The sequence below is a fragment of the Canis aureus genome, chromosome 8 (genome assembly GCF_053574225.1).
Source record: "Canis aureus isolate CA01 chromosome 8, VMU_Caureus_v.1.0, whole genome shotgun sequence".
In the NCBI taxonomy this organism is placed as follows: Eukaryota; Metazoa; Chordata; class Mammalia; order Carnivora; family Canidae; genus Canis; species Canis aureus.
In genome coordinates, this window is record NC_135618.1 from 70,180,409 (window position 1) to 70,194,461 (window position 14,053).

The following is a 14,053-nucleotide window of genomic DNA, read 5'->3' on the forward strand; positions in this document are numbered from 1 at the left end:
GTCAGAGACAGAGTCTGCACCTGGGGGGGGCCTCCATTTGAATAGGAGGGGACAGGATTGGGCACATGATATCCTCCCAGCAGGGTCATGGTAGGGAGAAGTTGAGTCTGTCCGGAAGACCTTGGGGTCACTTTCAAGCAAGAAGGATGGGGAAGAAGGAAATGGCAGATGGGATCACCTAAAGGAGATGGCAGGGGGCTCCTGGGAGCAGTGTAGGGTATAGCTGGATAAGAGCCAGTGATGCCCCGAAGAGTGAGGCTGAGCATGGGAATCCAGCCTGGAGGCAGGTAGAGGGGCTCTGGAGTGCCAGCCGGCCGAGACGCTTGGCTGCTGCTTGTTGGCATCTGAAGCCCCAGATCTCTGAGGTGGCATTTCGGCTCTGTGGACCCCTTGCGCAAGCACCATGCTCCCAGACCCCCTTGAGTGTCCTCCCCGCGATCCCACTGGTACAGAGCTTTGCTCGCCCAGCTTCCAGGAACAGCCAGCATCTTGTGCTGCTCCTCGTTTTTCCTTTATTTTTCTAAACATGTTGATTAGCCTCCATATCCCATTGATTCATTGAAAACACAAACAAAGCTAAGTGAGGAGCGTGAAGCCCGCCAGCCTGCTGCAAGTTTTACGAGGGAAAACATGTGTAGCGCGGGAACAGCTGGGCGGCAGCGGCCGCTACCACTGTGAGATGCCAAACCCACGCACAGATGCAGCCGGAGCAGGGCGCTTGCAGCAGAGCTCCTGGCCAAGCTTGTGTTTCGGATGTTCCCAGTTTGCTCTTGACCAGAATGGGAGGCAGAAGGCTATATCTTACCCGAATCATTGGTCCCCTGGCTGGACATCTAAATGGAATGGTTTGTCCACCCAAAGAAGGATCACTGGTACTTCCTTCTCACTTCATTTCCGGCTTGGTCAGTTTGGTTAACAAGTCCCAGAGAACTTACCCAGCCCTGGCCCATATTCCAGATGCATTAGGGTAAATAATGCAACACCTTGTTTGTGCCAGAGTTTTGCAGACATTTGCATGAAAAATTAGCCTTGCCTCTTCTTGCTGCAGCAGAAAGTTGGCCTCCCCATAGTCCCCCAAGAGTAGTTGCTGCCCCACCAGACTTAGGACTAAACTTGGTAGAATGTGACAGACATTTTTTAGATCAAAATCACTTGTTCCTAAATAAAACATGAGATCTCCTGCAGTCTCAGGTCAGTTATAATTGATGCCAAAATCTTGGCCATGTGTGAACAAATCCTTGAAAAGAATGGCCTTTTGCTCTTTGCTCTATGGCAGGTAGTTGCTACCATACTGGAACTTCCACAGTCACATTTCCAATATAGGAAAACCACGCCAGGCTCCTCAGAGGGAAGTAAATAGTATTTGTGAGATATCAAATTACTTTATAAAACAAATTGATGCATAGAATGCTTGGAGAGTCTACAAATTGGCAGGGGCAGGGAGCCTGGATAAAAGTGAGCACTGAAGAACTTTCCAGTGGTTTCTGTGAAGGGGTGGCAAGCAGGCCTCTCCCTGTGTCACCTCTGCAAGATGGGAGACAGATTGCAGACCATTTACCCATCGTGCCCCTTATCAATAACAGGGAAACCGTGGAAACAATAGTCATGGTGATTGTGGAGAGAAATGGAAAAATATTTCATATATTCTAGGAAAACACAGGGTTTTTTTTTTTTAAAGACATTTATCTTAGTGCACGCACAGGTGGGGGCGGGGGGCAGAAGAAGAGAGAATCTGGGGCCCCCGGTGTCTCGGTGATTGACAGTCTATCTTTGGCTCAGGTCATGATCCAGGATCCTGGGATCAAGTCCCATCTTGGGCTCCCCACAGGAAGCCTGCTTCTCCCTCTACCTATGTTTCTATCTCTCTGTCTCCAGCAGACTACCCCCTGAGCACAAAGCCCAACTCAGGACTTGATCCCAGGACCCTAAGATCATTAACTTAGGCCAAAACCAAGTGTGGGACACCTAGCACCCCTAAATTTTTTAATATCATGATGGTAGCTAACCAAAAATGTTTCTCTGGATCAGCAAAGACTAGAAAGTGCTTGTCAAAACAAGAAGAATGATTATCATAGTGGCAAGACTGTGGGTCGTAGTTTTCCTTGTTTGAAATTTCTTTACTATCAATATTATCCTTTCAAGAATGTTTCTAAAAATCAAAGTAGCTGAACTTTTCAGCATGTGGAATTTAGATTCAAAAGACGGAATTATTTTATGATGATGCGTATTGGTAAATCTTTGGGATGGATGCCCATAGGGGACTCCAGAATCTTCCTCAATGGATTAGAGAAACAGTGTCTCTGAGGAAGGCTTCAGCAGTGCTGTCCCAAAGGCATGGTAGTGAATCCAGTTCAAGGACTTCCTCAGGATTCTGGTTCTCTGTTCTCACCATGGCTACCACAGAATCTTTCCAAGAAGCCCCCAGACTCAGAAAGATGCTGTCCTTGGTGGTGGCTCCATGAGGCGTGTGCCAGAGGTGGCTCGGCCCAGTAGAACCAGCTGGCTGCAGGACGATCATTCCAGTGCTGGGTTGGTTGGTTCCTGAATATGGTGAGAAATGCTCAGCAGCTGAGCATCCAGGTGGCTGAGCTGGCCTGGCTGGGAGGGTAGCCTCCCAGTTGTGGCAGGACTCTGGAAGACTGGCCCTCTATCCACAGCCCCTCAGTGAGAGGTATGGACTCAGAGCAGAGGACGCGTGGGCCCAGTGCAGGGCTCGTCCTCAGTTACCATGGTGATAAGGTGACCAGGAGTAGAGTGGCCTCACTCATCAGAACGGCAAACTGCTGACGCAGGAATCTGTTTGCCTCACTAAAGAATTCCTGTCTGCCTCTTTCTGCCCAGTGCCGTCATCCCTCAGGGTCTCCGTTTTCCTTAATGATCTATATGTCAAGCTTGCTGATGAGTTTTACAGCAAGAGACTGAACTTTGAATTACATCACCAGTTCCTCCTGGTGAACAGAACCATTCCTGAATGTTCTTTGATGATCTGAGCATTGGGTGATGGCCTTGGGCCTTTGGGAAGGTTGATGCCATTTTCCACCGGTGACCTGTGCTTTTGCTTGTAAGCCTTTGGGGTCTTGATGAAAAATCATCAGAGTAGAGGGTCCCCTGCCAATCACATGAGTACCTTTGGGGGGGGGGGGGCGGCGTTAAAGACCGAACTTAAGATCACATACTTGTTCATGTATTTCCAGGCAGCCTGGTCCTCTACACAACATTTTTGAGTTGGCTTCTTTCAAAGTTCCCAGCGTCTTGGGGAGGGGCGTCGGCAGTTCCATCCAGGGTCGTCTTTGATCTAATATGACAGAAGTATTTGAAGATGGCATTGCAGAGAGGCCTTTGGGGGTTGGTTCTCTGCGTCTTCCTTTTGTCTGTCTTCCATCCTAGGTATCATGCTTCAGCCAACCTCACACTGCTTAGCAATTGCAGTGCTCTGGGGAAGCCAAGAAAAAGCACTTACAGGAGGAGAAGGGAGGGGCCTTGTAAGGCTTGTTTTCTCTGAGTGTGGCCTGCCATCCATGCTTATCAGCTAGCAGGCTTTTTTAAAGGGAAGAAAATCTTGAAGTACAAGGAAGGGGGTTGCTTGTGTGCATATGTATAGCTAGGGAGGGAGGGAGGTACATAGATCGGTAGGTAGATACAATCTAGTAAACCACTGGATTTTTTTTTCCCCATTTTCCTTCCCTGAAGCTTATTTCATATTCACAGTTCCTTGGTGTGATTAATCTTTTTGCCCCAAGGGAGGGAAGGAGACAAGAGACGATCTAAAAGGGGCAGAAAAAAAGGAGGCGGGGGAGGATTTTCCAGATTTTCCTGGATGCAATGTTAGTCATTACATTACAGAGAACCGGTGGGCTCCGCTTTGTAACTTTTTAACATGAGAGCATTTCGTTACTGTAGCTAATAAGCTTCCACACTGGCTTCAGATGGATTATTGCAAACTGTAAAACCTCCAGCTTTTTTCCCAGTGTATCAGTCAGGAACTGTGAATTCCGAGTCATCTCCCCCCATGGAGGATTCATGGCTCCGTGTCACTGCTCTCAGCAGGGCATCAGCTGCCTCTCAAGGGGACAGCTGCTGCCATGTCTTAAACATGGGTGGTCTCACATGTGCCCCCTCACTGGCACGATGGCCACAGGCCGGGTGCTGTACGGGAGGTTCAGGCACCCAGGGGATTCCCGTGGCAGCAGCCCCTGGTTAGGGACAGGCTGACATTCCTTGGTAATCTGCATAATGATTCTCACTTCGCGCCCATGAGATGACCAGGAAAATGTCCAGGGTTTGAGTGCTTTGATCTCAGCAATAGGATTCTCATGCAGGCATTTGGCTAGCGTGTTAATGGAGAAAAGGAGGGGCTACTTGCCCCCTCTTAAAGATTCCATGGCACTAAATCTCATCATTCTGTGCGTTAGACTAGATTTGATTTGATTTTTTTTTTCTTCTCTTTTCATCAGAATAAATCAGCGAGAGTAACTGTTGGTTCTCTACAGGAAGAGTTATTCTAACCCCTGAAAAGATTTGTATAAATATAACTGATTTACACATAGCCACAGACAGCAGAGAGACAAAAGAGAATTCTGGAAGGCCCCATGTAAACTAGAAAGTGCCCCCTCGGGATCCCTGGGTGGCGCAGCGGTTTGGCGCCTGCCTTTGGCCCAGAGCATGATCCTGGAGACCCCGGATCGAATCCCATGTTGGGCTCCTGGTGCATGGAGCCTGCTTCTCCCTCTGCCTGTGTCTCTGCCTCTCTCTCTCTCTCTCTGTGTGTGACTATCATAAATAAATAAAAATTTAAAAAATGTTAAGATAGCATCATGAATCATTAAAAAAAAAAAAGAAAGAAAAGAAAAAAGATAGTGCCCCCTCCCTGAGCCATCATTTGATGGGCAGCTCAGCCTTGTGCAGCCACTCATTGTCAAGAGGTGGTGTCATGGTGGCCAGAAGAACTGAGTGCTCCACCCATATCTTTCTCTCTTGGTTGAAACCTGCATTAGGATGTTTTTTGTTGTATCAGGAATGCCGTAATGAAGGAATAACTGTCTCTTCTAAAGTCAGAGAAGATAGGTTTCTGGATTCAGACACAACCTCCCTTCTGGTTGTCTGTCATTGGGTATGTGTGGGTACAGTCCCCATCCCCACACTGAGGAAGCCCCAAGGAGGGGCTGGGCTGCAAAGGCATCAGAAAGGAGGACATTGCAGGAAGGGTTCTGTAGGCCCAAGGTTCATAGTCATGAAAGGACATGGCATGTGTGGCACCTTTGAAAAAGGTGAGGAGCCCCTAATTCAGAGGGCTTTTTTTTTTTTTTTTTAATGACAATAGGGGGCACCTGGCTAGCTCAGTCCATGGAGCATCTGACTCTTGATCTTGGGGTTGTGGGTTCAAGCCCCACATTGGATGTAGAGATGACTTCAAAATAAAATATTTTTTAAATAATAATAAAATAAAATGACAGAAGCAAAGTGGGTTCTGGGGGAATTTTGTCTTCCCTGTACGTAGCTTCCTTTACTCTGTTGTATAAGAAAAGTAGAGGTGGACAGATGGGTGGTGCATTGCTCTTTCAGAGTGACCTTGGTGACCTGCCCCACTGGCAGTGTTGGGCCTGGAATGCTGGCCTGCCGCATCTCATCCCAAAGTACTTCTTCCCTCACTGATGGCTCTTTCTCAAGAGGAGGTGGGCTGAGGCCCATGATGGGCAACACAGCCCCCCAGGCTTCTCACTGATCCCATTCAAAGAGATCCCAGGATGGAGGGGAGAAGCCCCTCACTTAAGGGCTGCACCTTTGGACCACAGGGAGCCAGAGTCTAACCAGGAAAAACCTTCCACCACAGGACTGTGGAGGGGACAGGTGAGGGAGGGTTCAAGACTCAGTGGGCAGAGTGGCCTCTGGTACGCAGAACATGGGCACAGCCTGGACACTGAGATGGCATCTGACTGTGCCCAGGCAGGAGAAATTGTCTAGGGCTACAGGATGATTTGGAGGGGGCTCAGAAAACCCTCCTAGAGAAGCATAGGGGGCAGGATGTGACGTTAGTCAGTAGGCTATGCTGGCCCAAAGCGCAAAGGTCTTTTGACCTCCTGTGGGGAAGGGCCTTTTCAAACAGAGGGTGGGCTGAGGAGGAGGCCATGAGCCTGAGAAGTGCGTGCCTCAGAACCAGCCAGGCCTGGGACCCTCGGCCAAGGCAGGGCTTAGGGAACTTCTCACCAGGGCCTAGAATGTTCCTTGCTCACTTTGGGTACAGTGCCGTAACTTGGTCTGTCAAGAGCAATGTGTCTCCCCACTGCCTGCCAAGATGGTCTAGGAGTTGTGAGTTTCCTTCTAATTAATGTCTTTCAAAAATTGTCAACCTTATCTCAGCTGAGCTCAGGTAGAAAGGGATTTGGTTGTACTACAGCTAATCCTTCAAGAGTGATGAGATGCAGGCTAGGGCAGAGCAAGCCCATGAAGGGCCTCAGAGTGGGACTCCCTCCCAGCCCCCACACCACAGGACAGGAGGGTGCCCTGTCACTAATATTCTCAAAATGTGACTTGTTGGGATTACGTCCCCCTAATATTTGCACGTGCTGCTTTTCAGTTCTCGTAGCCACTAGGAACATTGTGGGATTCGTTGTGGGGGACTAAAGCATCCCCACTGTAGCATTAACACAGGAGGGCAAGGGAGAGTGGAGGCCCAGCCCACCTGCCCTCCCCTGGAGCACGCTCTACCTGCAGGCCCCACACAGGCCTCTCTGAGCACGCAGCTGGCTCAGTGTTTGCTCTCAGGCAGGAAATGTTGTTCCCAGGAAAGGCTGCTTCAGCGTATAGCACCCCCCAAAGGTCTCTGTTCCTACAGTGGGATTTGCCACCATGCCTCTCAAAAAAAAAAAGAGAGAGGGGAGGGAATCAGAGTAACTCCGAATAGGAGATTTATTTGACTCTTTTAAAAATTATGATTTGTAGGATTTTCTTGAAGAAATAAAGTACACTATGATTATAAAAGGCAAGATTTTGAGGGGCTTACGCCCTTTTTAAAAAAGCAGTCACCCAGCCTCCCGAATTCCCCAGTCCCTAAACTGCCCTCCCCAGGGACGATCCTATTCCCAGTTTCCTGTAGACAGTCTCTACGTCTAGATGCTCCACACAGAACGGAGCATGCAGGCCTCAAGGTGCTGTGCCTTGCTCTTCTCAACTAGCAAAATATAGCAGATACTTTCTAGGCCAGCACACAAAGAACTTCCTCCTCCTCTTTTTACATCCATAGGGAATCCCCGTATCTGGATATATACCATATTTTATTTAACCAATCACTAGTGAGAGAGATGTAAATTACTTTTAACAGCAAAACATAAGAAACTATCCTGCAGTGACCAGCCCTGAGCGCACGTGAGCAGCAGTGTCGAGGCAGGCTGGACAGACTGCAGAGGTCTCATCCGGCCCCTCCCACTGAGCGATTGTGTGGCCTTGGGCAAGTGACTCAACCTCTCTGTGTCTCAGTTTCTCCTATAAAAGGGAGAGAAGACAGTACCCGTCTCCTAGGCTGTTGGGAGGTTTAAATGATTTTGTGCACAAAAGCTTCTGAAACAGGCTGGCACAGAGGAAATGCTATTTGAATGTTTACTTCTGCTGCCACCACTAGCATTACATGCTGCTTTGTGTGCGCATGGAGAGCTGCAGAATAGTACATGTGCACACCCAAGGTGCCAGGCCTCTGGCTTTAAAACAGAAAAGAAGCCCAGCTACTCACTCCTTGGGGTAGCTTGTCGAGTGCAAACGTTGCTGGGTGGCAGCTGGGGTCCACTGAAGGATGACCTGCATGCAGCTCTGCAGATTCTAAGCTTCTCTGAAATGCCATCCATCTTTGGAAGTTGCCTGTCCATCCACAATTCTGCAAAGTTGATCCCAGATTCTGAGCTTCTAGAACAAGACTGCAGGTTATCGCTCATGCCATCTGGGGCAAACTAACATGGAACCAGGCCATCTTGTCTGGATATGGGTGTGACTGTCGGCATGGGTGAGCAACAATACCATCCCACTCAAGCTCTTTCGGTTGGTTTGCCTGGACCTCTGTCCCGGCACACTCCAGCTCCCCTTTTGGAGAAGGCCCTTGCAGGCCCTGGTCACGGGCCTCTGGACACGTCTGCCTTCTCTCCCCTTTAGACTCTCTTTGGAAAACAGAATTTACAGTACACTGGGCATTCAGTGCAAGAAGCAAAAGTAGGTCATAGGAGCAAATGAGGACTTCGGTTTTCAGTGATTTGGTTCTAGGGAAGGCTGAAGAAAGCTTAAATGCCTAAACATCCTCAAGGAATTTTAAAAAGGTGGTAGGAATAAAATGAGGAAACTCCTGTATTTATGTGTCTCAACACCTTTAATCCTTAATCCGGGACAGAGGCAAGATGGTGGAAGAGTAGGGGTCCTCGTTTCATCTGGTCCCCCAAATTTAGCTAGATAACTTTGAAACCTTCCTGAACACCTATGAATTCAACCTGAGATGTAAAGAAAGAACAGCTGGAACGCTACAAATCCTTAATCAGTAAATGGACACGATGTTCCCCATCTTACCAACAAAGAAGACCAAGGCAGAGATAAGAGGTGATTTGGCCCCAGTCAAGAAGATGGAAAAGGCATGCATGGTCCTGAGACCAGCGGCCCTGCTGCCGAGTGTGGAGGTAGGTCCAGGCGAGCTGTCACCTGCCCCTACGGGCTTGGTCTCACCACCATGGGTGAATGGCTGGTCCTGGAACTACGCTCAGAAGTCAAGGCCACATTTCAAAACAAGGAACAAAACGGGGTTCAAATTATACATTTGAACAAATACAAAAGAGCAAATCCAAGATAAAAGACCGTAGAAAATCAGATACCTCCATTACCCTGGGATGCATCCCTTGTATTTCAGCCAGGAGCTGGGCAGGAAAAGAGGAGAGAACCCAGCGACAGATCAGTGGCAGAGTCAGACCCAAGTCTCTGAAGTTTTGCCATGGAACATATGTAATCCATCTGGCCTGGGAGACGGGTCCATGATGCTTTGAAACCCTTCCCGTCTACATCCAGGGAAAATACACACAGTGTCCCAGGGCTCTCTCTCTTGCTGGGACAGCCCCCTCCTTCAGCTGTCATGCCCTCCCCCTGCCTATAGCCCAGAGCCAGCCCGGCCCCCCTCCCGACCCCCTGACCCCAGCCCCATGTGCTAGGGCCACGCTCAGGGTCTTCACAAGGAGTGAGGAGGGCATCTCAGAAAGAAAGCGAGCCAGGAGACTCCATCACTGGCCTCATCTTGATTTTGTGTTTTGTTCTTCCCTTTGGAAGTAGATTCCCTAAATATAGCCCAAGTCTGAATTGGCAGATGTTGGATTTGTCCTTTACAAGAGGACCAAAATTAGTCTGTCATTTGGCACCTAAATAAAGCAGCCAAACTGCCTTTGTACCAACTTTGCAACAAGGAGGGACTAGAGTTGCAGCATTTTGTCTGATAAGGAAACTTTCTTGGAAGCTGTTGAGCAGCACCTCCAAAGCCAAAAGCTGGGGAAAGGGGGGGGGGCCTCTCCAGGCACGGAGTCCAGAGGGATGTGCCTTCTTCCTGGCTACACCTGCTCAGTCCTAAGTTTTACAGTCAGTTTTGTTCCACGTAGTTTAAATACCTCCTGAAATTGGAAGGAGAGGATCAATACTCCCCTGAAATAGCAGTCAGAACAGCAGTGCTTCCTCTGTTTTGGGGAGGAAAGGAACAATCTGTCCAGAGTGCCTGGAGCCGGGTGAGCAGAGGGGCTCCCCAGGGGCAGCAGAAAGATGTTATAATCAATTACCACATCATAACACTGATGTATGATAATTACGGAGTGTTTCTCCTGAGATAGTGCTGCGTTTGGCTGGGATACAGTTCTTTCATGGTCCACTGCCTGATTAATATGCAAATAATAGGCTGATTGCATGATGAATGCAGAAAATGAGTTCGCTGATAACGTGCGCACTGAAGCGGGAAGATGATAAATTACTTTTACTGACTGGCCTACATTAAGTACCCTTTCTCAACAATTTCATCACAAATTAAGTAAAGCAGTATGGAGAGATTAGGAGGATGTGTAAAATAACGCACTGTAATAGCTTTCCTAGTGCCGTCGTGAACGTCGGAGACAGGATCGGTTTCACCCCTCACAACCCGGTGCCCATGGAGGACCAGGTCACTTCATCCACCCGCGTACTATGCGGAAGCTGGGGTGCAGCCCACCACACTGGCACGTTCAGTGGCTGCCGTCAGCCCTGGGACCTCTGCGGAACATTCCGTCACAGCCCAGACATCATTACCCACACGCCAGGCTGCCTGGCAGCGTTATTGAGAGGGAACAGGCTGCTCTTGCGGTGGACACTAGAGCCTCTGCACAGATGGACAGTCCGAAGCCTGCTGTCCACCAGGTGCCTGGGGATAGGAGGGTTTCTGAGCTGCAGGCCTTGAAGGCCCAAAAACAAAACCATATTCAAAGCCACCACTTGGCTCCTCCAACTCCTTGGAATCTGGGAAAATTAATTCCGCTCTCCAAACAGCAGGGTGACCTGTCTGCCAAGAACGTGGCCATCGGTAAAGGATGGGCAGGCTTGCCCAAAGCCATAAAGGAATCATGGAGAAAAAGAGAGGACACGGGCGTGCGGGCGCACACGCTGCCACACACTCACACAGTGATTAATCTTTGATTACAGCAAAGCAATTTAACTAGAGGGTTTGTTTTTTCCCATCTCGGTAATATATATTTAGACTGTTTGTATGACATACATTTTCTCTTAATGCACAGGGACGCATTGATAAGTGTTCATACACACAGCTGGTTTGGTAATAAGGTTATTGAAGGTAATTTGAAAGCATTATTTCTAAATCAGTATGGATCTGCAGAAATGCTGGAAACCAAGTGAGCACCGAGCTCGTGAAGCAGGGCCAACTGTGTCGCCCAGTGCTCCTTCTGCAGCTTCACCAGACTGAGTTCACTACAAAAGATGAATTGTAATTTAAGGAGCGTTTTTAATTTTGAACCAAATTAAACGAACATTGCATTCCCAAACGCTGCTTTTGATGTGCGTGTTTCCTTCAGAGCTTATAAAACATGCACCAGAAATATGATGATCCCTGACAGAGGGCAGACGGACACCTGGAACCTTCCGCCGAGCCCACCCCCAGCTCAGCCATGGTCGCAGGACGGTGCTGTTGGGGTCAGCACAGAACATCTCTCTCGTGTGTGCTTTCCTCAGTTTGGGAGAAGAGAGAAAAAACATCTCAAGAGTGAGGGAAGCCCTGGGTTGTACAAGATGATGTCTTGGGAGGAGCCGAGCATCTGTAGATCTCTGGGTGGCATGAGGCAACTTCTCTTGCACCCTCATGCAATGCACCAGGCTGAGGCGCCCAGCTGGGCACGTTCCTGCCTCCTGCCTCCTCCCACCGTGGGCTGACCGCCACTGCCAGACCCAAGAACTCAACACCCCTTCCAGTAAAATGCACCTGACCTTGGACTCAGCCTTGTCTCCCCAGAACTGCTCCCTTCAGTGAACAGGACCCCAGTGCTCCCCCTACCCCCATTTGTCTAAGCCGAAGACTGGCAGCCCGTCTCCATCCTTCTCTCTCTCTGAAGCACCCTCCCAAACACACGCTCGCATACACGCACACACATGTATGCATACACACAGCTTCTATTTTCTAAGTGTCTCTCATTTTTTTCTTCCCATTACCACAGTCCCCACCCTGACCCAAGCTCCAGAGCCTTCTTTCCAGATGGCACACTGGCTGCGGCACTCCCCTGCTTCAGTCCGTTCCCTCAGGTCCCACCTTCCACCTTCGTAGTGTGTGACCCGGCCCCTATCTCTCCCTCCCTGGCTCCCGGCCCACCCAGCCTCAGCAGCAGTGTCACAGTGCCCCCGCGCGTCCCTGTCCTGCCCTCATCTCAGGATCTTTGTGACCGTGACTTGCTTGATGAAGTCTGCTTGGCTCGCCACTGTGCCCCATCTCCCAGCACCCTGCCTGGCTCTTGGAGGACCCCCTTGTTGAATGAAAAAGGCAGGCCCTCTCTTCAAGTGGCTTAGAAGTCAAGTTTGGGGAGGGAAGCTGTACGTGGCCCAAGTAACAACCTTGCTTTTATTTTGTTTTCTTTGTTAATAAGTATTTTGGGTTTTACGTCACTGTAAGAGTTCCTTAGACAGGCTTTAAAAATGTTTTGTTCACGCGCGTACGCAGCCCAGTACCTACTGTGTGCCAGAGCTCTTTGCTCATCTGCCTGCCTTCTGTGCTGGCAGGGGGCCGGGTGTATGGGAGAGAAAGCATTGATGTTCCGCATTACAGAAGAAACGAGGACCAACTGGAACTTTTTCCCTTCCTGGGCCAGCATGGGGGTCCCACCCGGCCTAGTCAGGCCCCTCCCCAGCTCTCTGTCCAACTTTGCTCAGGTTACACCTTTCTGCCATTGGTTGGGCGGGGTGGGGGAGAAACAAGGGATTTGGTAGGTTTGCTGAGATTTTCAGTGATTTAAGGCAATGCCCAGGTTGGCTCGGGGCCAGAGAGAGTGTTGCCAGCCCAAGGAGAGGGAGGCAGGGCCTAGAGTGTGGGCATGGTGTGCACTGATGCTTGGTGCCACCACCTGTTTGGGACTAGACCTTTCCTGTGGGTGGGGGAGACTGCCCGCCAGGGACCCTTCGCTTACTCCCCTGTACTCCATGTTTTCTATTGGCCTGGGGAAGTCGGTGGTAGTCCTAAGGGGTGGGAAGTGTCTGCTGTTAGACCCAGAGGCAGGGTTCGGGACCCAGGAGCCCATGTACATTGCCACCACCACTGCCACTGGGGCAGGGTTGGGCACCAGGGACATGAGTAAAGGGGTCTCACATGACCATGTGGGGCAGCCTGGTCGATTTCTGAGGAAAAAACAGGAGGGCCAATGAGCATCACCATGCACTTTTGAGGTGAGGGTGTCTCTTAGAAGAAGCCAAGTGAGTCCCGACATGTCCGTTAGGGTTCAGTGGCTCCTCACGCAACCCCCGTCTGAAGTCCACTGAGAAGTGTTGCAGCCTGATGGTCACCCTCTTGTACTCTTTGAAGCTGTCAGCCCCATCCGCTGGGAAGGCCTCGAGCCAGGCAGGGTCCTTCCAGGCGCTGGACCCAGGATGCCAGCACCGGGCACCCCAGGACCTTTTGCACACCCTGATCCACTCCCCAAGCAACCACAGTGGCAAGTCTGCCATCCCGCCTCTGGCTCTGTCTTCCACTCTGCCTCTCCCCCTGCACCCCCGTTTCCTCTTCTCGATCTCCTCCCTTGCTCACATTTCCACATTGCCAGGCCACAGCCATGCTGCTCCCCAGCTCTGCCCGGCAACCCCCCACCCCTTATCCTCTCCCTCCCCTCTCCCATCTCCCCATACTTGTCTGTCTTCATAGTCACTTGGAATTTCCTGGCTTGGCAGGGGCTCAAAGCCTAAACTATGGACATAATGAGAAGTGGTGCATCAGACCAGCCACCAGTTAAATAATGTTTGGGTTCTTGTCAGAATGTCACAGAGTACCCTGTCATTTTGTTTCAGCAACTTGTCCTTCTGAATGCACAGTTCGCCTTATGGCATGCCAGCAGTAAAAATGTCACTTACAATAATTACTTTTTGGTGAAAATGCTTGCTGACTTCCTACCTTCAAGCTGTTTTTTACACAGTGGGGAGATAATAAGAAATGACTTTATCCTGACTGCTCAAATGAACACTAAATGGAATTTGGGTTATTATTACTGCAGATAGAGGGCTGGGTATGGAAATTTCAACAGTGGATCGGATAAACTGCAGGGAGATTTGTCTCTGGAAATTACGGCGGGTGAGCATTTTCAACCGGCTTCTATTGAAAACTTAAGGCAGCTGTTTGCGTGCTGTTTCTGGAATATAATATTTTTCATAATCCTTTTATAGTTCCTGAATGCATCGTGCATTTCAGAGGGCCTCGAGTCACTGCCTCTGCTCTCTGGATCTTACTTAACCAAGCGACTCCTGTGTACGATTTGAAGCCTTGCAAAAATAATAATCTACATGGATCGCTTCTCAATCTAACACTTTACTATTGCCGTCA

General features: G+C 49.7%; 1 protein-coding gene across 13 annotated transcripts in view; it reads left to right on the forward strand.

Annotated features, from left to right (window-relative positions):
• The window catches only part of CUX1 (cut like homeobox 1), a 364,330-nt gene that overhangs the window by 301,061 nt on the left and 49,216 nt on the right, over window positions 1-14,053 (forward strand). The gene's annotated exons all lie outside the window — the stretch shown is intronic.